The 27358-nt window shown below is 40.1% G+C and overlaps 1 long non-coding RNA gene across 1 annotated transcript; it reads left to right on the top strand.

The window, feature by feature from the left end:
* The first annotated feature begins 10182 nt into the window (after positions 1 to 10182).
* Positions 10183 to 13313, top strand: LOC123979250. The gene is made up of 2 exons (XR_006827190.1): positions 10183 to 12096; positions 12241 to 13313. It is a non-coding gene; the product is annotated as an uncharacterized LOC123979250 (long non-coding RNA).
* Positions 13314 to 27358: the final 14045 nt, after the last annotated feature.

The raw sequence follows: 27358 nt of genomic DNA, 5'->3' as shown, positions 1-27358 counted from the left end.
TCGGCTAAAAATGGGCAAACGAGGAAGAAAAGTAGAAAGAGGACAAGAAAGACTGAGATGACAGAAGTAAGGATTGGAAAGGAAAAGGAGTTTAAGATGAAAGCAGACTGGGGGAAAGGAGATGAAAAGAAAAGGAACTAATAAGAATAAAAATGATGAAGAGAGGTTGGAAGATTTGGGGAATTCAGTGTAGAACACACACACACACACACACACTCTTGACCCCCACAGAATGCCCAAAGGTTTCTCCCTTAATTCCTAATTACCCCTTTCTCCCTCCCATTTACTTCTTCTCCTGCTTGTTGGCGTACTGCTCCTTTTCCTTCCCCCTTTGTTCTGTCAACTGTGAACAATTATCGCATCTGGAGCATTCTTCCTGACGTCCTCGCTCCTGTATCAGCAAACATTCACCACCTGCTCAACCTTTCATCTGACCACAGACATCCAACGGTCATCATTAGCTTAACTGATGCAGAAAATTTGTAGGTAACAATGTGGAAAATATACATACAAATACTTGTTTGTTTTCCTGGTTTTGTTTATCACCGGCTGATATGACAAAAGAGTGAACACCAAATGTTGAACTGCTGTTTTTCTTTGTTTCATTGTGCTGTAATTTGTTTCTCCTACAAAATGTGTTTACCTGGGCAATTAATTTTTTATTTGAAATTCATGTCTGGCTATAAAAACAGTAAAATGATCATGTGGTAAGGATGAAAAAAACTGGAGGTTGAAAGAAAGTTACCCGGCAAAAACATTTCAAAACCAGCAGGAATGAGGTTACAAATGTGAGTCTAGGCTCCCTGCAAAATACAGACATTAGTAACAAAGACACTTACAAGTATAAGATACGAGCTACAAGACATGTTGACGGTGATTTGAAAGCTTCTGTAACAATCGCTGGAGGCTTCTAACCGTAACTATGTTCTGCATGGTGTTGTTTTATACTTGAATGTGTGCTTTATAGGAAATGTGGAAACTAAAGACTAAACTAAGTTCGAAATAAAAATAAGAACTGGTAGTCAACATGACAACACCTGTCCCTTAAGGCCCTTCACACCAGCATTTATATTGTAAAACTGAGCACCACATTGGTTTAATCCGTCATGATGACGAGAGGAATCAGCACCAAGCTGCAGTAGCAACCCTTGACATGTGAATTTATGCTGCTAAACAAGTGCAAACTGTCAAACAGCCTTGTGCTCTGATGGTATGATCAAGTCCAAAATGGGGGAAACTATCATTTTAACAAATTCTAAAATCATACACCACTTCTCTGACTACCCTGTCTCCTAAAATAAATACGTTCACATGCAGCTAATTTGCAGTAGCAAATATGTTTTGTGGGAAATGTAATGCCAGCTGAATTCAATGTTTTTTCAATATACCCTAACATACCTCGGGGAAATAGGAACTGACTCAAAGCACAAGACACAATATTTGTTACACTTCTTGGATTCGAAAATGTTGCCAGTGAACATAATCCAGACTGTAATTAAGTTTCCGCCAAAACATATTTGGTAAAGCAAATGAGTAGTATAGAAGCATATTTTGTGAGAGATAAGAATGTCTCTTAGCAACTCTACTTGAATGATTGGATGTTGTAACTGACTTCTTCATTTTGCCTTTAGTTTGTGAGGAACAGCAACAAATGTTAATATCTTAAGTGCTAACATCTATAATTGCAATGACTTTCACTTTGCCACTTTTTGGTGTTACCAGGAGTGGCTGCCCCAGCTGTTCATAAGTTCATATTTATTGGTGCTATTTATATATAAGTGATCACTAAATTAAAATGAGCTGCACAAATAGTTATGTGAAGATTACTTGTTACACATATTATCTGCCAGGTGGAAATGTTTCATACTGTTAGTTGACTCTATTAGCTAACTAGCAGGATGCTAATATGACCCGTTTAGATTGAGGATAAAAGAGGTGACATTGTTGACATATCTGACCTGACTCTTGACCAAAATCATGGTTCAATTACGGGGTGAATTGGGGGGTCTGACACCCCAAAGGAGGCAAAAACAACAGTTCAGGGCGTCTTTCTTTCCTGTTATTGAAAGTATTACAACGAATTCCCATATTCATGCCTCAAGAATCTTGAAATATAATTTCAGACACCCCTAAGATGGACCGTACCATTTCCTAACCTTTATGTTAGTTGAATGTCTTGTCTGCCTGCATCACGGCAGCTGCTCATTGAAGTCCAGTGCATCACACAGCGAGCTAATAGAGATACTGTAGATTAATGTAAGCTATCAAGCTTGTTTAATGCACTTAACTTTCCTACCTTCAGAGTTTCAATATTAGCATTTTTTAAAATAAAAATCAGCTCTCTCGTGTGAGCTAGCGGTCATTTCCAGTTCCAATTGTTAGCTAACACCGGTGCTTAGGCATGAGTAGTGAAAGTGAGGATTAGTTACCGAGATACATTTTGACATCAATGTAGAGTTTATTATTTAATTTCACAACAATCATGCAATTTGTTTTCACACTGGAGTTTTACCTGGCCAGGTAATTGACAAATGTTCAAATCCAGGCGCGTTTCAAAAGTTTGTCTAGTACTTTATTGAATTACATTTCAACACTTTTGTGGTGCCACAAAAAGAGTACAATGAAACTTAAAACTTGAAATGATAAGAATTAGGAATTAAAGATGATGCAGACTGTATTTTATGAAAGTTTAGTTCTGGTATAGTATTGTGTGGGTCTGTGTTTGAACGGAAATGATGGTCTTCTGTTGCCCTGACTACAAATGTTGTGGTATGGTATGGGGCACCCATGAACTGGTGTAATGAATTTGATTTATCATCATACAGACTGCAGACATTACATTAAACAAGCAAGGAGACTGTAAGCATTGTAAGACTTTAGTTCTCTGAAGCACGAGCCTGCGATGTACAGGGTTTCCTTTACCACCTGGAAAATGAGCAACTTAAAGCTTATCTGCCGTACAACATTATGCTGAGCAGAACATCATATAGTCTCTGAACAAGAAAGAAACAAGAAATGTATGTGAAATGTTAGTGGATTTTTTAAAAGGCAGATGTTTACAAAGGTTATTATAAGGAGCCTTTGGCAAGTTTCCTGCTCCTGCACACCTGCCTCTCATCAGCTGATCATCCCTTTGACCGGCCACCTACTCAGCTGTTCCTCGTTGGCTCATCAGGCTAAGTGCATAAAGGCCACTCTTTCCACTGAGCTTTGTCAGATTGCTTTCACCATCACTACTTACTTTGCGTGTTAGCCAAATGGCAGTCTGTTGATTAACCTGAATGTTTAAATTGAGTTAAAGTGCTTTATATCTTTAGCTGCTATGTCAATTTGGGCTTCCTATCATAGGAAGTAGTAGTCTATCATAACAGGCTTGCTGAAGTAACAAAAAAGTGCAACATACATGGACAAAAACTTTTAAATTTGAAGGTCTAAGAATAATGACATTAAAGTATTATCTGCCAGTCTTAACTGACATGTGATGTCCAAGATAAGCAGCACAAAATCCACAGTAATCAGCTCTTAGGAGAAAAAAAATGGTTTATAAATGTTTAATGATTCTACACAGCTGCAGTAATTTAGTTTTAGAGTAGGGTCTTTAATCTTTTTAAGCTGGTGTCACTTTAAGTCCAAACGTGACTTTAGCCTTGAAGCTTAGAATCAAAACAGTAAAAATACGACTTTGGTCAAAACCTTCTAAATATTCTGGATTCTTTTCTGTATAGAGTTATGCAAACTTGTTAAATCATGAATTAGGTGCTGAAAAGTCACAGCCTGAGTGTTACTCCATTTAATCGCTCATAGGGTGAAATGAAGCAGGGGTTGTGGGTGTTTTTCAGTAGGTGCCTACTCTAGTGAAAGACCTGCTCCATATCTTCCCCACTGTTTAGACTGAATTGCTTTTAGAATAATTCCATGCCTGATTTCTTATGGCTGTTAGCGCCTTGCTGTTCATCTCTATAGAGAGAGAGAGAGCGCGAGCCTGTCCGCACCACAGCAGCTAACACCGCTCACTGTCTCAGGGTGGTAAAACGAAACCCATCCCCGAGGTAATTAAACCACCTCATTGCTAATCAGAACACCAGGTTAGCATTTTAGGGTGTGTGCAAGAGGCGGGGGCAGACTGAGATTAAAATGGAGGAGAGGTGATGGGAGCTGTTGCCTAGCAACCGGCATATCAGACAGGTGCTTGACGGAGATGGGATGTTGAGTTTATCCAATAGTTTTGCTCCACCCCCCTCCCCCCTTCTGTTTTTGCTTCCTTTGCTGTTCACCAGTTGTAAAGGCTTATTCTTAAATAGAGCTGTCTTTGTCTCCAAGTCAAGGACCACAGGAGGATTTCAGTGGAGGAATTAACACCTAAATACCACTTAGAACAGGGCTATAGTGGACTGTAGAAAACATAGTGTACCATACCCCCCATTTTTTCTTACTAAAATTATGATGATTATAGCATGCTGATTTTAATTAAAATCCTGGAACAACGGCTTGTTCAAAAGCATTATTTCATTATGGTAAACGTGTACTCTGATCTTGAGACTATCCCGGTAAAACAAATTTGTGTGTAGCCTATTTATAAATATTGGTACAGTGGGTGCAGACTAATAGGTCAGAACTTGGTTATCTAACATGCCTTTTGTGGTGTTAGTCTACTGGGCAGCATCTACTCTCTGTATGAATGGTAAAATTGTGCAATAGATCTCATTGTTAGGCTCTGGCTGGCTTCATCTCATATCCATTACTCAGTTTTCTATCATTCTCCTTTCGATAACATTCACACCTGCATACAATGAGTTCATGCTTACACTGCACACTTTGAGGTGTGTCGAAAGGTGACCGCCTCAGATCAGCAAGTTTCATTCAACCTCCTCTTACATGCAGCAATCCCCATTCCCCTCATATGCTGATCCTCTTCCTTTATCAGCAAAAGTATAAGTGCTCAAGTAAGACCACCAGAATAGCCATAACACTTTAATATTTCCTCCGCGATTAACAAAAGTGTGCTTTAAAATGTAAAGCTGCCATTAGCCACTACCGGCAGATTTTAAGGCTCCCCCTTTTGATGCAAAAACAGGGAATAATGAGACGATGGAGTCTTAATCACCCTCTTTCGAACTATCAATCCCACCCACAGAAATGGAAGAGAGGTTTTGGGGGTTGTTGGAGCAGACAGGCATTATCAGAGGTGGAGGGCTTTACAGGTGAATAGGTAGGAAGGGTACGGATTAAAAAACGCAGGAGAGGAGAAAAGCCTGGAGGTCAACTTGTCTGCCAAGACACTGCCTTTCATGCTCACTCGGCCTCCCTTTCATCTGCCGCTCCTGCCTGAGGAAAAAGCGGGTGAGCAGGGGGTTGGATCTCGAGGGTGAGGCAGGAGGAGTGACACAATGCATGCAGGGAGAGAAAGGCAGGGTGGTAGTAAATCAATGCTAATCTTTCTGATCTGCTGATTAACATTTATTACACATTGCATCACATTCAAAGGAATTTTGGTAGTTAAAAAAAAATGTAGCAGCAGACAAAGTGTTGAAGAATATGTTGAGAGCCAGTAACCTCACACAGAATGAAAACTGACCCTCACATCACCCTGAGAACTCAGAAAAGGGCTCCTTTCATTACAGCTGTACAGTAGCTGCTGGCGCTGTTGTACGCATTTCTGCTGTGATGTCAAGGCTTTGGTGAGTGGTTGGAGTTGGGGGTGTGGGGGTAGACGACAAGGGGCACAGCTGGGCAGCTGCTGGGGAGAGCCAAGAGGTCCCACAGGTCCTTTTTAAATAGGCCTTTTCATACAACACCCACTCAAAGTACTCCAAGTAACAAAGAGGACGGAGAGTAGTCGACCAAAGAGGGAGGACGAGTGCACCATAAACAAATCTCAGTTTATCGAGGCCGATCTTGTTTGTTTATGAACCACGGATGTAAATTGCAGTTCCCTCTGTTGTGGGGAAAAGTTCACCATTGGTCTCTGTTACATGGTGGTTGTTTCATGCTGTCAACATTGTTGTAGTTTTTAAAGTTTAGTTTAAGATTTGACAAACAACCATGACTCCTATGTTTTTACAAAATTGAACCCTTAAATATACTGTAAACTAGAGACTTCAAGATCTAAAGCCCCACTGATGATCAATACAGGCTTCCATGTTTATTATATCCCACAATATATAAAGACGTTGACAGAACAAACAGCTGACGCATGTAGGGGCAAATTTGTAAAATCTGACCTTAGGGTGAGGGTTGTGAAATGCCATTGGGTCATCGGAATACAAACAGGTTCTCCCCTTGCTAGCATGAAATGTGTAACTTTCATGGCAAGCTGCCAACTGGATTCATTTCCAAAGTACCCTGAATACTGAAGCGCCAAACTTGTCATCAAACTTTAAAAATAAAAAAAACCTGGTTTCCAATCCTAAAATTTCTCTCAACCTCATATTTAACCAAATAAGCAACAATCTAAGTTAAAACTAGAACAAAACCTTAGTTAAGACTGCAGTGCTGAAAGATTAATCTAATCTGCGTCTTCAGGAAAGGGCAAGTATTCGATCAGATGTGGTTGTCAATGGCATTTTCTTGGAAACACCAGCAAACAACTGTCAAATTCTTATGTGGTTCCAGTGTGATGGAAGAAAGATGTCCATTTCCCATGGTGAGCGAAACCATCAACCACTCAGAGCTTAGTAGGTAGGATTAAGAGTGGGGATGTCACTCATGAGCTGGACACTGCTGTAAGTCCACATACAGAAATACACATACAGCTCTTGCATCAACATTTCTTAGATCAATGTGAAGGTATTAAATACTTAGCGGCTACCCATGCATATATTGAGAACTAGAATAGAAGATGGTGCCTATTCATCTGAAATAAAAATTGCTCACCCAGTACATAATACAAAAACACTCTAGCTTCCAGGTTTGCTTGCACAGTGTCCCTGTCTAGGTTCTGGGAAGGTTTTACAAATATAAAACCTTCATCGGGGGGAAAAAAAATCCCAATACAAAGTTTTATAATTGATCTCTTTTTTTTTTTTTTTTAACAATTGGAGGTGTTCTGTCAGCAGTTATGCAGATGTTTCTTTACTTCACTGCAAGCAAATCCACTAATCATGGTGATCCCATTTTTGAAACATAGATTAGATAAATGCTGGTCTGACCAGTAGTGTGTTAACCTTTTGGTTTCTGTATGTTTATTTAGGACCCGTTGTTTACAGTAAGAAAAATTAACAATAGGTTTGCAGGGCTTTTATGGTGGCATAAGATGAACAGTGAGATGGTCAAAATATTTGGAAATCGTTCAGCCATCAGAACATCAGGAATTATGGATATTTACTGTTTCATGGCCCAGAGTGAGCTTTGGTCAGGGGGGCCTGGAATTAAAAAACACAACAATGTGCATAGGCAAAATCACAACTGCAATCAAACAACAGCTGTGTAAGCAGTTGTGTAAGTCCAAATTCCTAATGTGAAACATGTAAAAGACAGTAGGGGGTTGGAAACAACCCCGCAAGAACATGAGCCTGTCCACGTGCAGGAGATGAGGAGGTGAAATCGAGGGAAGAGGAAGGAAAAAGGAAGCAGAGATTATGTTTATGAAGCACCCTCATTATGTAACCTTATAGGACCACGTTACAATCACGGCCACTCCAGGAATTTCTCATGGGTTCACATGGAGTAAAATGGCGTCCGTTGTTTTTCTGGCTTGGCAGCTGTCGCCCCGCTCGGCCCTGTGGTCGCTGAGGATTGTGGCCCCTGATGAGGCACGACATTGTTGAAGGAGCATAAGTGCAGCAAAATGCAATACCCCAAGAATGTAAACCCCCAACCCCCACCCCCCTGAATGCTGTTCTTACAATTATCACACTGCTATGTCCATCACATCATTTGTACTGGGGGTTTTCTTCAAGATGTAACTGTACAGAGAGCCAATTAAGGCCTTTTTTTTTAAATAAATTTCATTAAAAGCTGACTGGAGTATTTTCAGGATATGTTCTCCTATTGATCAAGTGTTTAATCTCAGTGAGAATTATTTCTTTCTCCTCTTTTTGGGGGGGGATATCCTGAATGCATGGGCCCATTTTTTTTATTTTATTTTATTTTGGAGGAGCAATGCAACATGTTTGAACTTTCCATTGTTTAAAAAGCACATTAACTCCTCTGTCCTTGAGTATAATTTTAGGTAGTTGCACTTTTCAGTTTATATTTCATGGGTTAAATCCACAAGTATACTAGCCTTTCTTGCATTTGTACTTTTTTTTTTTTTTTTTTTTTTTTTTTTTTTTTTTTTTTTTTTTTTTTCACACAAATCCAGAATTTTAAAATGCCCTTTTTGCATAGCTTTCAGGAGATGTGATACTTAATTCATCATGTGTATATAATCTTGCAGAGATTTCTGCTTCTATTTTTGTCTTTTTTTGAAGATCTGAAAGGCAAGGGACCAAATTTTGCCTCTCAGAAGTCACGCAGCATGTTGGATCTCTCCACAATGGCATGTAACTACATATGCCCAACTGTCCTCTAAACAGTTTATTTATTTTGATGTACTTCACCATTGTTATTAGTTTACTTACACAATTTCTGTTTTTTGCTTTTTTGGGGAGGAGTGGCAGTAAACACGGTTTTCTAAAAATCTAGAAACTGTCACCGCTAAAAGTACAGAAATTAAGAAATCTCCACCAGATTGTAAACTTAAGCAAATATCCTTAAATAATAGGCCAGTTTGTGGAGAAAAGAAATATGCAGAGATTTCAGATTGTGCAGATATGTAATGTAAACATCATTACTGATTAGCCTAATAACTGCTACAGCTGTTATGTGTTTACTTGTTGTTTCAGTTATATGCACAGGCACGACAAAAGTGGAAGGGGGCCCACTGAGGTTGTATATGTGCGGGGGCCCAGATTTTACCACTGCGGAGGAGTCCTGTTTAATCTGTCCACTTGTGAAAAGTAACATTTACTCAACTGTCATTTTTAAGTACATAATTTTAAAGTAATTGTACTGTAGATTGTTTTGCTTTTTTTCTTTTATAGATTTATTCCAAACTTTCCTGGCCTTTCTTGCTTTTGTGTATTTTTTTTTAATACATGGGGTTTTCAGGACATGCTAATTCAACAAGCCTTGGAGAGATTAATGAAAAGAAGGACTGACATATTTAAACTTGCAAACCTGCCACACAGAAAGCTTGGATCTCAAATTTAGCACAAACAAACATTCAGGAACACTGTATTGCACACATCACTCTGTTTAACATATACACAGCAAGGCTTTTATCCCTGTGGTTTGCAACCAAAGTTGCAATGGAGCAACTTTTCATGTTCTAATGTGAAAACCATATTATTCTGTAAGCAAATCAACAGTAAAAACCCCTTAACTGTGGCTTGCTACGTCATTAATTTCCCCATTGACTGTATAAGCAAAGGCAAACTTATAATTTAGCCATGAGTGATCCATGAGTCAATGCAGAGCATGTTAATGGGTGAAGTATTGAGGCCTCGCTGCAAATGTTTACTCTGCCTGTTCATTATCACGCCATACTCTTAACCACCTAATTTGTCCATCGTGACTTCTCTAAATGCCATTTGGAGACAGGGTATTTTGTTTATTCTGTCTCCAATGAATGGAAGGCTTCATGAATATACTGTAATAATGATTTTGAGGATCCTGAATGCAAAGGACCATTTTAGATGCTTCTCGAGAAGCTATGAACCATGTTTAATCTGTCCAGTAAAGTACCAATACTCAAGTACTGTGTCCTGTGTTGTTCTTGTAGACATTAACATTCATTGTTACTCATCAAAACACATCCTTTGCGCGTTTATCCTTGAGCGCTAACAAAATGTGCTGAATGCGTTTTTTCTTGCAGTGTTCTTCTTCATTGCCTTTCCTGGAACATTGCAGCATATCTTTGAGTGTTATTGTCATAATACACCGTCCTGTTAAGTGGAATAGTGAAACCACTGTGCATTACATCACCCACATACTCGTGCAAACTTGCATGAGAAAAAAAAACAATACGGAGACACACAATGTTCCACAGCATAACCAGTAGTCAAAACTCCACATGGTACTTTTTTTTTTTTTTTTTTTTTTTTTTTTGTTTGTTTTTTTAACTAACCAACCGTATACATAGATACAATTATCCCCATCACCTTAATCAGTGGCAACATTAATGTATAAAGCTGGAAGTAGCCTTCACAAATTCTTCGCAGAGAAGCAGACACTCATATCTCCCTTGTCTCAATGAACACGTGTGGAACAGCAAGCTGATTGGTTGGTTCAACTGCTTTTTTGAGAGGTGGGTTTGAACACCAAGAAAACGTAAATGTTATACAAGTTGTACAAGGAACAGCGCAGAGAAGCATGTTTCAGCCTTACTAAGAATCTACTAAAATCCCTACTCTACTTTTGAATCTACTTTTTTAGGTACCCTGTGGAGTTTTTGACCACTTGTAGAGCTACGGAGCACTGTTTGTACAAGTGGAGTTTTGAGGAACACAATAGCACAACATGGATATAGTGAGGTTTTGTTATGAGGAAACTGACAGCTCAGAAGTGGCTTATCCTGCAGGAGAAGTTTGTTGGAGCGTCCTTTTTAACCTACAGAACATTGGCATTTGATACTACTACACCAAAAAAATGATTTTTAGTGAAAGCTCCGAGCACTTCTACCTCCACTGGCTCTGTGGGATATCAAATGAGACCCTGAAACACTGGACATGAGATCTGACTATATCCCAAACCCCCACCCCTCCAAAAAGTGGCAGCTAATCCTGCCCCTGCAGCCCCGTGTCAGCTGTCTGCACCCCCTTCCAGCTGTCTCCCTAATGATATACCTAATGAGACATCTGGGGGGTCTGTCTCTCACACTGGGACAGTATGAGCTAACCAGAGGGGGAGTGCCTGGGAGTGCTGAAGGGGGAACACATCAACTTTCCCACGTGTCCCAGTATAGCACTGTGACTAAATCCTCGTTGTTCTTTCATGAAATTTCATCAACTGCTCCTTGAGGTTTTTGACCTGTAGTAGCACAAATCCAGAGAGAGAGAAAACCGAGCGTGACGTGAAGCCAGAGTGCCGAGGTTATCCGTGAAATCAACCAATATTTGAGATTCATAAGTGCCCATGCACTTGAAAGGATAAGCCTGAGTCAATCAATCGCATCTCTCCCAGCAGTTCTGCATAATGTCATGGCAAATAAGTTAAGCCTCTGGCTTTTATTCTTATTTCAGCTGAAATCTTTTGAGACTCACATGTGCCCTTGTGAGTATTTTCAGTCAAGTGTACCAAGAGAATAAATCTACTGTAGTGGACAGCTCACTTACATTAGATGGTTTAAATGCTGTCAATGCTTCAACAGAATTCTTATTTCATTGGCCTAATAAATATTTTACATTGGTAGGTAAATGGTTTTTCTTTGTCATTCCAGTTTATAAATTGTACACTTTAGTGTACACAAAAGTGTTTTGTTTGCGTTGCAACTTTAAGAAAAGTGCTATACAAATAAAGTTATTAGATTATATAAAGAGCTAATGTGCCTTTTTACATTTACAGTGCTGTGACCAAAAGGATTTTCAACTAAATGAATGTCTGTCTATATTCCTTTAGTGTCACTCATATTGCAGTTATGGAGTTCATTTACAGGGAAACATTTCAAATCCTTATTTATGAAGAGAAGAGCTTCAGCATGACCAGAATACATATGGGTAGTAAAATTATTTATAAATTTAAGTTTTTGTTTCATCCCTCCAACCTTTTGTGGAACTGCATTCCTAAACTTATTTTGGAAAATCATAAACAACAGTCACAAACATTTTAACAAAGGCAAGGCTGCTAAAATCAAAAGTTACAGGAAGAAATATTTTGACTAAAGCCAAAAATATACAGTATATTGTTTCAAATTAGCACAGCTGGTCTGGCAGCTCTCCACAGGTTTACTGCATTTGGATTCACACATCAGTTTGAAAATGCTCCACTCAGCAGGTTTGCACAATTCCACTCAGGTTAGCTGGTATCTGCCAGTCCAGGTGTTTCTAACCTTCACTCATCCGGTAGAAGATCCCAGAGCAAGGCCCAATCCCAATGTCTACACTCTCAGACTTTGAGGTGCGTTCCCTGTAAGTCTGGGGAACTAGTCTTGGTCTCGGTTTGGGCGGTCTTGAACATTGGTACTACCCACATTTTATGTAGACTACACCTACATCATGTTCACTAAGTTAAATCTCACATTTAATATTTTCTGTGTTGCAGATACTTTGCCACTGGGGACTAATTTAGGACCATCGCAAACGGCTTCCGCGTTGGGATCCTCTCCATTGTCTCCAGCATTGTCCCCGATGTCGCCGCTGCTATCTGGGACTGCCTTGTGGAGCAGTTCATGGCTGTGCCCACCACAAAGGAGTGGAGGTCAAAAGCACAGGGCTTTGAAGAGGTGTGGAACTTTCCTCTCTGCTGTGAGGTCCTGGATGGCAAGCATGATGTTCTCAAAGCCCCTGCTGATTCAGGATCCCAGTTCTTCAACTACAAGGGAACCTTCTCATTAGTTCTTCTTACAGTTGTGGATGCCCGCTATCGTTTCCGCTGGTTGACGTCAGTGGCTATGAAAGAACAAGTGACGTGGGATTCTGGCCAGCTCAGTGTTTGGTAAAGCTCTTCAAACACACCTTCCCACTGCCTGCTGACTTGCCACTACCAGGAGCTGAACACAGAGGACCCGAGCCACATGTCTTTGTTGCTGACAAGGCCTTTCCACTCCTGAAGAACCTCATGAGCCCATTCCCTGGGCCCTGTATGGTTTTTAACTACCGTCTGTCCCGAGCTCGGCTGGTTGTGGAGAATGCCTTTCGGATCCTCTCCTCAGTGGAGGATGAACAGGCGTGCCATTGAGGTCCAGCCAGAAGTTGCAGAGGGGTGTGTGTGTGTGTGTGTGTGTGTGTGTGTGTGTGTGTGTGTGTGGGCCACCTGTGTCTGTTCTCTATAACTTCCTGCGGAGGACTACCCAGGCCACTGCAGTGAGGGCTAGTGTCCCTGTGGTTGAGGTGGAGACGCAGCCAGGTCTGGGAAGAATTGCTGCCAACAACTCAGCAAGAGAGGCTATCAGGATTAGGGAGGCCTTCACATCCTACTTCTCTGCAGAGGGAAAAGTTGAATGGTAAAACAACGTGTAGTATAAGCAATCCCAAAACATTACAAACGAGGGGTTTATTCAACGGTTTATTTTAGTTTTTGCTTGATTCTGTTTCGACCAACAGTAATGCACTGATTACTGACAAATGCAGATTGACATGTACCTCTCCTCCACTCAGTAGGGCAAGCGCTTGCAGGACTTCAGACAAAAATATAAAATAAAAAGTGTGCAACGTGTTTCAGTGTGAATCTGGGCCCTTACAGGCTCTTACACTCAATCACTTACCAGGTGACGTCAGTTAAGTCTGTGTGGGTTTAGGGTTTAGGGGGGACATTGGGATTGGGCCCAAACCACTCTTTCACATTCATGTCACATAATCCATAAGTAATACATATACTTATACTTCTGCTGCTTAGTAAGCATCAATTTTGTTCATCTGCATGTCGCACAACTCCTTGGAGGTTGTAGAATAATATTGGGATTACATTCATCTGTTTTTTAAATTGTGTTAAAATCAATCGCAGAACATGGTCACAGAGCAGCACTACTTCTGCAGCTTTAAGGTCAAGAAAGACGGCCTTGTGTTGAGATAGTTTGTTTAGAAAATATTTTTATTATTACCCCTGCTCTTTGTAAATTCTTATTTACTACACACTATACTAACTATATGATGGAACTTTCTTGGTTACAAACATTTCTTTTGTAACCACCATGTGCATTTTAGGCACTTCAACAGTAGTTGCATTAGAAAACATTATTTAAAACTCATAGATGTATTAATTCAACTGGACTTCCTGGTTCATATTTAATATTCTCACTGTACCTTCAGCAAAACACCACACCTATGTAAACCCTTAACTGAATGTGACCATTGCTGTATCCCATTCCATAACTGCCTCATCCAAGACTTGAATCCAAGCTTTATCCTTTTTTATGGCTGTTGTATGAGCCTGTCTTTCTAATTTACACATCATTTTCTAGTATGTGAGAGAGAAACAACGGTTTTTAATGTAATCCATTTGAAAGTTTTTCAATAGGGCTGACTCTGATGCAGCTCAGGGAATATTTCCTTCAGGCATAGCAGAAGGCTTCACAATGTCTTGTGTCGTGTTCAAAAATAAAACAATTGTCGTTTGTGTTCCACATGTTTTTTTTAAACTTATATTTAAGTGCCTGTCTGCCTCTGGTTATGAAAAGAAGATTCATCCCTGTAGAATATAACTCTATCACAAAGCCTGTCCACAGACAATAAAACACATTACTGTGAGGAGAATGGGCTGCCGCTAACTTCGACCCTGGGGAAGCTCCTGAGACAGTTTGATGGCGGGAAATGATAGTGAGGTGGTTAAATGGACTCTCAACTGTCTACATGTGAGGTGTGCAGTGAGTCGCGCCATTTGTTCTCTTGCTGAAGTCTCACTTTGACCTGCAAGCTAGCGATTTTGACTGAATTTTTCATATACGGCATAATGTACACATAAATCAACTGGTCAGAAATTTAGAATCTGTGGAAAGCGCAGCTTTGTTTTTTGTCTTTTGCTGCACTCTTCACATGTGAATAGTGACTGCACAAAATCTATACTGTGGTCTTCTGCTGTCTTTCCATCAGGTGAGGTTGTTTTGGCTGTGTAATGAAAACAAATGGTGATGTAGCCGTGCTGCAGTGACTCGGCACACAGCCTCATCCATCCCCATCTGAATGAGATCTATTTGCCATCACAGACAGAGGACGCAGAGCTCCCTCAGCCCTATCGTTGCAGTGACACCTCCAGACTTGGCACTGTTTCCTAAATGTGTTTAATTCAACTGATCTGAGAACTTTACACTAAATCCCTGTCCTCATGGTAGAACCAGAATTTAAATCAATCTACATGACTTACATGCAAATACAAGCTGAGCCAGGTTGAGGGAGAAAATATGAGATCTTTATCTGAAAATATGTCTTTGAGTGAATGAACTGCTGCTTTTTTATTTTCTGGTGTGGACAGAAAAACAAACTCTTGTCAGCACTGATCACCTCTTCAAATGTTTCAAATTATCTATATTTTAATGCAGCTGTAATGCCACCACATACAACATTTTTGTTGCAAGTACAACTGTGAACAGCCGTGATTCACATCCCATCTCCTACCAAAGTTGGCTGCTTTTTACCTAACCTTCCCCAGCACAACCGTAGTTACTCCAGAGGAATGCAACCTCTGACATATATAGCAATTGTAAGTCGCTTTGGATAAAAGCTAAATGAATAAATGTAATTGATTTTAGTTGAGTGTCAACGGGTTGAATTCAGTTGAGTTGGGAGTCTTTTAAGCAGAGTGGAGAGCCGCTTCTGGGACATGCTGCAGCCAAGCGACAACCTCCTGCTCGCACAAGTGAAGCCAATTAGGAAGTAAACCTGCATTCTTTCTAACGGCCAGCAGGGGGCAACTCCTGTGGTTGCAAAAAGAAGTTGGTTCTATTAGAAATAATAGTCAATACTTCTCACCTAATTTATTACCTCGGTAAATACTTTCCTAATTGGTTTATGATCTCAATTGTTAGTTTCAAGTCTTCTTCAACACAACATGATCATTTTGCACATTATGGTCCAATTTAGAGGAAGATAAACGATAAAGCAGGGTATGCTTTAGGGCGGGGCTACTTTGTGATTGACAAGTCGCTACTATTGTAATCAGGCTAGCGTGACTGGTATCCGCTGCTCTGTTTACATTTAAACAGCACGGTTGAAAAAGCTTATTAGGAGTCATTTTTCTGGTAATTAAGTTTGTTTTAAGCCTGATTTTAGCTAACCAAAAATTAGATGCACCTATCTAACCAAGCCTGCCTGCACCACCGTCTTGTCCAACTATGGTGACGTCTGTTGTCTGCGGCAGTGAAACTGCAAAACTCGAGGTTTCAAAACAGCAGTCCACAAACCAGTGGGTGACGTCATGATGACTTGCGTCCACTTCTTTTATACAGTCTATGTCTGCAGCGCATCTGCTGGGATCACAAACATTGTCTAGAAAGACCACAAACCTGCACTTGCTTCACATCCGTAATGTGTTTGAATTGTTTCAAGTTGAGCAAACTATTCAAGCAAATATTGGGGTGTTATGCATATGCTTTATAAATGTACAGCTGGAGGGAAATAACAGAACTGGAGTTTCAGGTGAGCTAAACACACACAGACATGGTCGTTGCTTTCCTTTCTAGCTAGCTTAACATCTGTACAGTCAGTACATTGGCTCTTTGGGGAGAATAAGTGGTCATATTCGTGCAGCTGACCTAAGTTTAAAAACTCCCTTGCCTTTCTGTCTGTACACACTTTTAAGCACTGAAATGAAAGCAGCCTCAGGCAACCTTTTCTTTTGGTGTCATCCAACAAAAAAAAATGGCAACTCACTAAAAATGTGAACCTGGGCTGCATTTAAAAAAGCACTGCTAACACGCCAACTGTGGCAACATTTCACCAAGGATATACACTCACAAATTGCTGATAAATTTGCACATTCCCAGGATTTTCATATACTCATACATGTGTCGCAAGTATGCCGTTGTTTTGATTAATTAAACTAATGATCAAGAGGAAATGATCTCTTGTTGCAAATCATGGCTTGCATGATACAATGGTGAAATAGGTCCCTGGACAGTAAATTGCACACAGCATGTTCATGTTTACCAACAGTTGTATTAATACTTTTAAAGCATAATGCAGGTTTCTTTGTAAAAAAAAAAAAAAAAAAACTGCTTCACCTACAAAGTGAAGCCATCATGGCATCATTCCAGAGCATACAACATAACATCAGAGAAGTTTACTAATGAAGTTCAATCACTCCAACGTTGATTTGATATTGTGGAGGAATGAGGTTACCCGCACACAGAGTGTTCTTCTGACTCCATTACAGCCTGAGGAGAAGTATAAATTGGTTCATTTGCAGCCTATACTCAGGACTTTTGCCTGCTGGGGCCTTAAAATGACCAATCAACTGACTAACGGGGGTCGCCCATGCAAAACCACACAAAACATCAAGAGAAAAACTAAAGACTGACTACAGAGAAGGGAAGTAATAAGATATTCTGGACACAATATAACCCTAGCTGGAGGACAGTGACATGCATCTAAAGCACAAGTGCTATGTTAGAGACAAGCAACATGAAAAAACTACAGTAGCATACTGTCATACTCCACATGCTACATACTAACTATATGGTGCTTTATTTACATTACAATTACATTGGGAAACACATTACATGATGAATTAAGCTGTCTTGATGATAATTTTAGTCACGCTAAAGGCCTGACCCTGTGGATGGCAATATTGGTCCCTCACTTTGGTCTAGACTGAAATGTCTTAACAATTAGTCAATATGTTGCCAAGAATTTTGCTTAAAAAATCCATAGTCCCTAGAGGATGAATCCTAATGAGTTTCCTCTACTTTTCCTCTAGTGCAACAATGCGGTTAACATTCATGGTCTTGTGTGAAAAATGTGTCAGCAACCACTGGATGCATTGCCAACTTTTCCCCTGTAAATAAATTCAACCCAATGTGTATTGGTGATGTATATAGCATCACCAATACACAGCATTTTAGTTGTAATTGTTATAGTCTTGCTTTGTTTTATGTTTTGTGCTTAATATTTTTCAACCTGGGCAACACTTACAACTTTGTATATTACATTTCATACACAAAATGTAATTAGACAAAAAAATACACAGACATAGATGGAAGATGCACAGTTTTAAATTTTCTCCCTTTATCTATTTTTGAAATGGTAATAATAAACTATAAAGTGGATTCTTTTGTTCTCCTCCAAGTTAGAGGCAGTAAACAAAGAACAGTGCTGCTGCTGGTGTTGGTAGGTGGGCAATGAGAGCTGGCTCAGGACTGCATCAGTCACTGTAAAGGCTTCTCTCTTCCCCTCAGCAGCAGCAGCAGCAACCTGGCAGACTTCCCGTTTGTGTGTGTGTGTGTGTCTCAACGCCCTTCAAACACACTGGACTTGGCCCTATAAATGAAAATGCAGTTACAGAGGAGGGAGCTCCACCTGTCTTCCCCACCCCCGCCAGAATGCATCTGCGGGTGTGTTGGTGGAGGGGGTGAAGGTAAGAGATGGGATGGGGGGAGTCTCCTTCTAAACAAGGTGAGCCGTCCTTCCAGAGTCTTAAATTGGAGACTGAATTGGTGGCTGATGGGAGCATGTGGAGGGGTGGTTGGAGGGTTGAGGATGCCAGAGAAGCCCCCCAAAGCTACCGCCGTCCCCCTTTGCTGTTAAGATGCTCCACTCTAGAGGGGTGGCATCCTCACGCCATGTTTCTACTCACCTTACCAAACTGTGTGTGAGGGAGTGGGGTTATGGGGAGGGGGGCTTCCACCTCTATCCCACCCCTCCCTCCCAAATTCAGCACTCAGAGGGTCCCGTCTGTTTGAATGCCAAGTTGGCAGCAGGTCGTCCAGCCGGAGCTCTGCCAGGCCCTTAACCGTCCAAAACACAGTGAAATTTTAAAGTGTCTGTGTGTCCTTTGGTCACCTGCCTGCAGAGGGGGGGCACTGAGTAGCTTCTGCAAAAGGTGTGGTGCAACAGTTTGGTTATGAACCAATATTTATAAGTATTTATGTGGTGACACGTTTGCTTAGTGGAATTTTGTTTTGTTTTTTCCAAAATGTGTGTCCAAAATTCCAAGCACATTAAAAAGAACTTAATAGGGGGGGGTGTGCAAAGGAAAGATCATGTCCCATCCCATCCATCCTGACCCTAAAGCATGAGAATTTAACATGGGGTTCATATCCCATGACCTGCCAATCAACACACAAATATCATCTATCAAGTTTAGTTTGTTGTTGGCATTTTAGTCATGTGATCACAGGTTCATGGTCTCTGGTGTTCAGAGACAGCAGAGAGAACACATTTTGTAGTGTCTACACAGTCTCTTGTCATTGCACACACCACTTATTCTTCTCTGGATGGTTCTTGCCTTTTCAAACATTTGAGGTATTGGAAACACCAAGTAAGAGGACGTTTTTTTGCCAGACAGCCATTTCCAAGATCAACTATTAGCTAACCCTCAAGCTCCTTTTTGTTTTAGCTGACTAAACTTAACCAAAGCTTTACCATAGAGATGGCAATTTAGAAAAAAGGAAATAATTCAAATCAAAAATCATTCATTGTTGTTTTTAGTATTCGGTTTTTGTGCACAAATAAAAAAACAAGGAGACACTGATGAAGTTAAATCAAGTGTGTGTTCCCATTATGTTGTGTACTTTTTGCACCCAGGTCCTCTTTCCACATATTTTTGAAGTTTGTTGGGTCTTCTTTTGAAATTAGCTATTTATTCTAAAAGTGATAACTAATGCTAAAAAATAACTGAGGGAACAACTTCAGTTGTTGGACTTGGTTTGTTTTTGAAAATACTGAAAGGCACCATTGTGCAAAGCTTATCCTTTTGCAAAAGGGGTGTGATTTATGGTTACCTCTGCCAAAAAGGTTTAATTTTTCACCCCTATTAGTGTGCTTGCCTGCAGACTGTTCCGATACCTGATAACACACTACTACAACATTTGATGGACAGACTTGGACCAAAGAACAGTTTTTGTTGCTGATCAGGAATTTCCAAGGGATGATGATCGTTTTTCAGCCATAACCATGCAATTATTGGAAATAAAGGCTTGATTCCAAATCCAGCGGGAGCTGAGATGCCTTTGGCCATGACAGGAAGTTAAGTATTTATTTAGCATTAGTAGTTTGAGTTCTCTAGTTATTTCTGGTGGCAAGTGCTACATTTGTGGATTTAAACTCCAGTGTCTCTATCACTGGATTTTAGGCCCTGATGTCTCTGTAAGTTGTTGCACAGAGATATCGAAAAGTGGCTGATGGTGTACCACTAGCTGTTCAGCGGCATATGCTGATCCCAAGAGTGGTTTGCCACTCGTGTTCCAACAGCACATGCCGTTTTCTAATGGCAGGTGCCGCTTGAAAGTGGTAGGTCACTGTCCCACCAGTACCGCCCCCGATTCATATGCAAATGTAAAGCCAATTAGCAAGTTTCCAACAAGTACTGCCTTAAATGTATTTCAAAAGCATCACACATATCCCAACAGAACAGACGAAAGATACAAATACTACAAATCCCTTTATATATAGTGCTATGTTGTGCTACATTGTTAATGAAAATTTACATAAAATATAGATTTACAACAGGACTTGTTGTAAATTCGGTGTTCCGGTGGAACATACATGCATGCATACATACATACATCCATCCATCCATCCATCTCTAGGGGATCGACACATGCCGCTGAACCACTAGTGGCATCCCATCAGCCACTTTTCAAAGTCTATTAAAAGCAACCACTCATCAAGGTCAATTTGTTTATTTTGTATTTAAACTACTATGAGTACTTCTTCGTCAAGGTTGAGTACACTAATTATAGTAAATCTTTCTTGTCTCACTTTCACACCATTTTTTTTATGTCTTGTGCATTTTTGATCACAAGCTTTAGAGAAAATATGTCTATTTCACCATCAAAGCAATTTCACATTCTTCTGCATCCCACTGTTACTTCATATAACTTTTCACTCTTGCTTTTCTCCCTCCTGTCTCTAATTTCAAAGCAAACATTTTAAGATGGGGACGGTCTCTCTTCTTTCGTCTGTCGTCATCGCCAAAGTCGAGCACATCAATCACACATTTGTTTTCCATTTAACAGAGACGCTTTTAAGAAAGATGGAAATATCCTCTTGGCAGCGCGTCGGTGCGCTCTTCCTCTTTCAAGTTGTCTGTTTTAGCTGGTTTTATTTCTCCCCCTCCCACAGCAGAGCTCTCACCACATCTGTGGTTTAAGGAGGGAGACAAGGAGGGAGGGAGGATGTGAGTCTGTGGTGTAAGAGAGAGTTAAACTTTCTGTGCTGTTGAGAATGCAACTTGATTCCTCCAGCTCTGTTTGAAACTTCATTAATTGTCCCCTGATTACCTTGAGAGAGGTCTTCAAGATGCACGCCAGTGTGTCCTGTACGGCGCTAAGCAAGCTCTCTAAAAGATGATGAAACTACATTAGCATAGAGGAAAATATAGAGAATCTTGTCACACTGGGAAACAGCTGGAGGGGGCCCAAATGTGGTGGTAAGGGCAATATGGTGAGTTGTGGCACATTTCCTGGCCTGCAGGATGCCACTTCAAAGCACCAGGATAGTGGTTTTTCACGATTTAGCTCATTATCACGTAACCTACCAAGGATTTTTACATTTATTTCCTACCTGTTGGCGGCCACTAGCAGAGATGGAGACCCGAGAATTGAACTTGAGGCAGATTTACGTCACAAAAATGTGTTTTTGAAACTCAACTTTGACCTCTAAGATTGGATTTTCTTCCCATTTGACTGCCCCGAGACTCTAGATGGACTTGAGACTCTGGAAAAAGCAAACACTTAAAAGCAAATACTTCTTCAGCTGAAACTTCAAAAAGGAGGGCACTTCAAATACCTTTTTGATGCTGAGCCGTCCTGGCTCATTTCATTTCAGTGAACTATGAAATCCAACTGGCTGTGACTTCCAACTCTGCTGAGGAACTCCTTCACACTAAACATTAGTTTCCCTCATTTTTAAGTTACATGGTCATTGCTGGCTAATGCAAATATGCAAAACCACTGTTTCGAATTTTTATTCCATATTCGTGCATTCAGGAAACTGACAAAATACATATGATTTATGCTGCTTTTGGGGGAGCCACTCATTATAAATTGCCTTGAAAAATGTATCATAACAAACTCTGGGTGCATCAAGGAGCGTAAAGTAATAAACACATTGCACATGGTGAGTGGGGGAGTCAAATCCAACTTAGGAGCCCGAAAACACTTCCAACCCTGCTGTCCAGAGTGGAGGAATGTGTGTTTATTAAACAAACATAACGCTGGTTTCAGAACAGGATATGAATTATTTCACTTTACCTGCGTTGGCCGCTACTGGCTGACCTAAGAGGTTATTTATAAACCCAGACTTTTCTTTTCTATTTGTTCAGAATGTATAACTGCACAGGGGGAGAAAACGTCTCATTCTGTGCGGTGGTGTGAATTAGCCATAATGGTGATAAAATGCTGATGATGGCCTTTTAAAAAGCCCTCAGTGAGAGAGCTGCCAATTAGAGGGAGGATGGTGATTAAATGGGAACAATAAAGCTTTATCTGCTACGCCACACACACACACACTGACACACACCAGGCACCTGTACACACACACCAACATTCAGAGAATTATATACACAACATCACTTATACACAACCCTGCATCATTTACTTACTTTAACATTAACTAACACACATGTATGTGCACGCAGACAGAGACAATCACACATACACCTCACACAGACACACACACACCGATGTTTGATCTTCTATACTACTGAGGGCTGTCATTTATCTCAAAGTTAGAACCGGACAAAACGTCCAAAGGACCTTCCTATCTTCACAAATATGCCCTCATTTTAAAAAAAACAAATGCCATCAATTTAACAAATTTCCTTGCTTTTAGCCATGTGAGCAGCGTGGCTCCACAGACGGCAACATTGGCTCATCTACTAGTGTTGTAGTACTCGAGACCGGCCTTAAGGCAACTTTTTGATGGTCTTGGCCTCGTCTCAAACTCAACCACATTTGTACTTGGTCTTATCTTGGTCTCGATAATTGAGGACTTGGGATTTTATTTCAAGACCAGTCAAGACCATAACTTTGGTAATATCAATAAATTGCTTTTGTATTGTCTGATTTATTTGTTAACATTGTAACTTTCATTGTATGTAAAACGTATTGATTCAAATGAAGCCAATAACCCTGAATAAATTGTGTTGTTACCGTTAACTGTCACCCCTCCCTGCGATAGTAAGCATGGAAAGGTAGTGTTGAATAAAGATGCTTACATTGATTACAGGTGTTTTAATGGGAATGTGTATCTTTCAGATCAATCTGAGAAGCACCTATGTTCTCGTTCCACATTTTATTGTGTGTCATGTAATGTGGGTAACTGGTCTTGGTCTTGACTCGGTCTCGCCCTCCCTCGGTCTTGGTCTTGACTTGGTCTCAGCCCCTAAAAGTCTTGGTCTTGTCTTAGTCTCGATAAACTCTGGTCTTGGTCTTGACTTGGTCTCTGTTAGAGTGGTCTTGACTACAACACTACCATCCACCATCATGTAAAAATGTCAGATTTAGTCAAAGGTCCTTGGGCAGGTTGATGTAAAGTGTGTGTGTGTGTGTGTGTATACTAACAACAATAATAACAACAGAGTGAAAAAACCTTGAATTTTCCCTTGTGGGTTTAATAAAATAAAGTATCTTCTTCACTCACACCCAAAAATAGAAATATTACTTCCCCATGTGGAGATGCACATGTTTGTCTAAAAGTTGTGGTCTACAAAATTGGAAGGGCTAAAGCTAAAATTGGTCCTCACAAAAATAGAAAAACACATATTATTCTCAGTGCCCATTACAATACAATACCTCACACACAGCAGTTTTTCCTGTCAGTGAAGCAGCAGTCGGGGGTTTGCTTTGTTTCTCTGGTGTTGAACTTGGTGATGCCACCAAACACCAGGACCCACTGGAACTCTTAATGAGTCTCTGAGGAAAACGGCCAGGAAACCCCATTTAAAAACCATCATTTCATCCCCGCTGCTCGCCCACTTCCCTTCCAGACATGCCAACACTGCAACGTGCATCAGGCCTTACCACCTGCCAGACAATGCTGCAGTCCCCCTCCCTCCATCTCTCTGCGCAAAACTGAACCTGAACAGCCGGCCGAAGCTTGGCCTCCAGTCACCTGAAAACATCATCTGCATTTATATTGAAAACTGACTCATTATTAGTCCAGCGGTTCGGGGCATTTCATTAAGGGGATTTGCATGCGGGAGAGTCGGTAAAGGCTCTCCATAAACATGTTGCAGTTGTCGTGACTCATGATAAACAGAGGAAGTCATTTTTTATTTATGTTGATGTCCATGGATTTTAATATAATTTTTTTTTTTCATAAAGGCGGTGAGATTTGAGCGTGCAGAGAATAGAGAGTCACATATATTCGCCTTATGTGTCTTGGATGCAGCCTACATGGCAGTTTTGAAAATGTATTGAATCACTAAGAGGTTAACAAAACACCTAAGCTAATCAAAGGCTGCGTCTGAAATCACTGCCTTGAAATCGCCCTAAAAAATCAATTATGGCTGGTTTAAGGAAAATAAAAAAATAATGTCAGTGATAAATAGATAAATGATTAATTATATCAATTATAGTTGATAAATTAAGTATCCAGTCCTCTGGCTGCTGGTGACTAGTCATCCTGAACGCAGTCTACAGACCATTTTATGAATCATCATGTGCCTTTTTAGATGAGCTTGTGTCCAAACAAAGGAGCTCTTACTCCTTAGAAGTTAGGTTTTCAGATTTGCAAGTAAATAACCCACAAGAGCAACCTGTCATTTCCTTTAATAACAGCCTGTATATCCTTTCATGAGAGAGTGCATTGAAGATCTGTCAAAGGGTAAAACCTTTTGAACAAGCGTTTGTCCATTTTCCTGCATTAGAATCCAAACAAGAAACCTTCATGTTCTGCAAATCTGGATCTTGTATTTTAATCACTATGTTCAGCACAATCTGATGTATTTTATTTATTTTTTGGATGGCCACTACTGCTGTGTAAATCAAATTTTAATTTGATTTTAATGGTTAGGGTGTCATGTTAAGCTCCATATTGGTTACATACATGGCATTTATTAGGAACAGCAGTCTCTTTGGTGAAGAAGACTATGGTTGCAGTGGTTTGAGCAGTTCCCAGTAAGTATCTCCATGTAACTCATGCAGCGCAAAGAAACACCACCACTGTGAGAAGTTTGGGAAGTTTTATTACTTCTTTAAAACTTGTGTGTGTGACGTTCATCATCTCTCACTAATACTGAATCCTGTGAGTGACCACAGAGGCTGGGTGGCCTCCGGTGACGAGCCAGGCTGTTTGTGGACGCCAGAGTGAAGGTTAACTCAGCGCCAGATAGCAGAGGTCACCGGCAGCCCTGGAGACTGAGATGGATGTGTGTTTGGTCTGGAAGGGAGACCTGCCTGGAGACGCTCTCTCTCCAACAGAGAGGCCTCAGTGTAGCTCGCCCACTAACTCACACAGACAAACTCCTGTACAGTATACATGGACCAGAGGTGTAAAATAACATATCTTTACTCGAGTACTGTGCTTACAGGTCATTTTGCAGTGCTGGTATTATCCTTCTTCTGAGACCTCATGCCTCCACATCAAAACTGTACAGTAGTAATACACTACATGGCCAATAGTATATGGACACCCGTCCATTACACCCATATGTGGTTAATGAACATGTCATCTCAAAACTATGAGCATTAGTCTTCTGCTATAACAGCCTCCGCTCTTCTGGTTTCAGACACAAGAGAATTAATGAGGTCCAACAGTAAAGTTGGATGATTAGGTCTGGCTCACAATGTTCCAGTTCATTACAGGAGCTGAATGGGGTTGAGATCAGGGCTCTGTGCAGACTAGTCAAATTCTCCCACAGCAAACTTGGAAATCCACTTCTTCATGGCGCTGACTGTGTGCAGATGCGACACTGTCATGTTGAAACAGGAAAGGGCAAAACACAAACTGATGCCACAAAGTTGAGAACATTATCGCCTGAATTACTGTGTTCATTTACTGTCACAACAATGTGATTTCCCTTAATTGGAAATGAAAGCACACGTACATTTGGTCATATAGTGACATTTTTAATCTGCATCTGGATCCAAATCTACATCTACAAATGAAAATACCAATTTATTTATGGACAAGGATGTATGTGCAGGATATTAGTTTTTCATTCAAGTGCAGTAGCTCATTAGAAAATAGTATCAATGTTAAAATAAAACGCTGCCATCTTCAGGTTTTAGATTCGGCTTGAGATAAGCACAAAAACTCTTTAGCAAATCCATAAAACAGCCATCTGAGACATTTTAGGTTTGTGTCATGTAGAAGCATGGTGTGTCATTATATATCCATTGACTGTTTAGTTTTCCAATATTGAAGCATTAACACAAAAACAAGGACCACTCTCCACAATTAGTTTAATTTCACACACCTGGGACAATTTCGGTGCAACTACTTCACTTTTTTGTAAATCAAAGTAAAATTTCAATATCGAGACTTTTTACCATGTGTTTTATTTAAGAAAAGGATCTTTACAGATCAGGTAAAGTACTTCATCCATACAGCTATCTTTCGTTCTCTTTTTGTGAAGGTTATTAATCCTGAATCATTGTGACATTTTTAAATAAGTAGAACAATGTGCTTTTAATTTACCAATAACTGACAAGTTAACTCGCCATTAAGGAGATCCAGTTTAAATTCAGCTCAGTTGGATGAAGCCTTTTTAAAACACATTTTATGGTTTGTTTTCCCTGCTGAGATGCCAGGTTGGCTTGAGTTTCCTTACAAGGAAACATAAAACCAGAAAGATTACACAATCACAGGGACGTGTTTGAAAGTCAATTTGTTTTTCTTTTCTCTGTCATTGCCAACTTACCTAACAAGGTTAAACCCCTCCCATCGGACCTGAAGCTCCAAAGGTGTGAAGGTTGACTTTGGTCTGCCCATTCATCACTCAGAACAAGAAGTCACAGTCTACCAGTGAGAGCGGTTATTTATCTACACTATCAAAACCCTGTCACACACTGTCATCTAGTGGCCAGGCTGCAAACACCACTAAACTAAATGATGTGAATTGTACTTCTTTTGAGCAGCCTCTGAGCAAGGCACTCTTCTCCTATGGAGCTGCCCAATTAATGTCCATACAATTAGTTTAAGGAGGTTTGAAAGCTGATATTTTGAATCTGAAATTGCTTATTAGTTATTTATTTTATTGCCTAAATGTTTTTTTCATAGTTCCTTTCAACAGAACTTTTATCGTTTTGTGGGATCATTTTTATGTTGTCTGAGTTTCTATTTATGGTTTTATTATAGTCAATTGTACGTTTACTTTAACTTACATCTTTTTGTTTTGTATTAAGCGTTGATTGAGTACTGCACCTTAAAGTCTTGAGCCATTTCAATTTTATTTATTCTTAACTTAGAAGTATGAAACTACTACTAAAAGTATAAAATGCTATTCTAGTGAAATTCAAAATAATTTGAGTCTTTCACTAGATGTTTTCAATAGACAGGAACTTTCTACAATTAATACTGCTTTTCAACGAGGAATTAATTCACTTAACAGCATTATTAAAGAA

This window comes from Micropterus dolomieu, linkage group LG11 (assembly GCF_021292245.1).
Source record: "Micropterus dolomieu isolate WLL.071019.BEF.003 ecotype Adirondacks linkage group LG11, ASM2129224v1, whole genome shotgun sequence".
NCBI lineage: Eukaryota > Metazoa > Chordata > Actinopteri > Centrarchiformes > Centrarchidae > Micropterus > Micropterus dolomieu.
The sequence above is the reverse complement of the archived record's forward strand: the minus strand, read 5'-3'. Positions and strand labels throughout refer to the sequence as shown.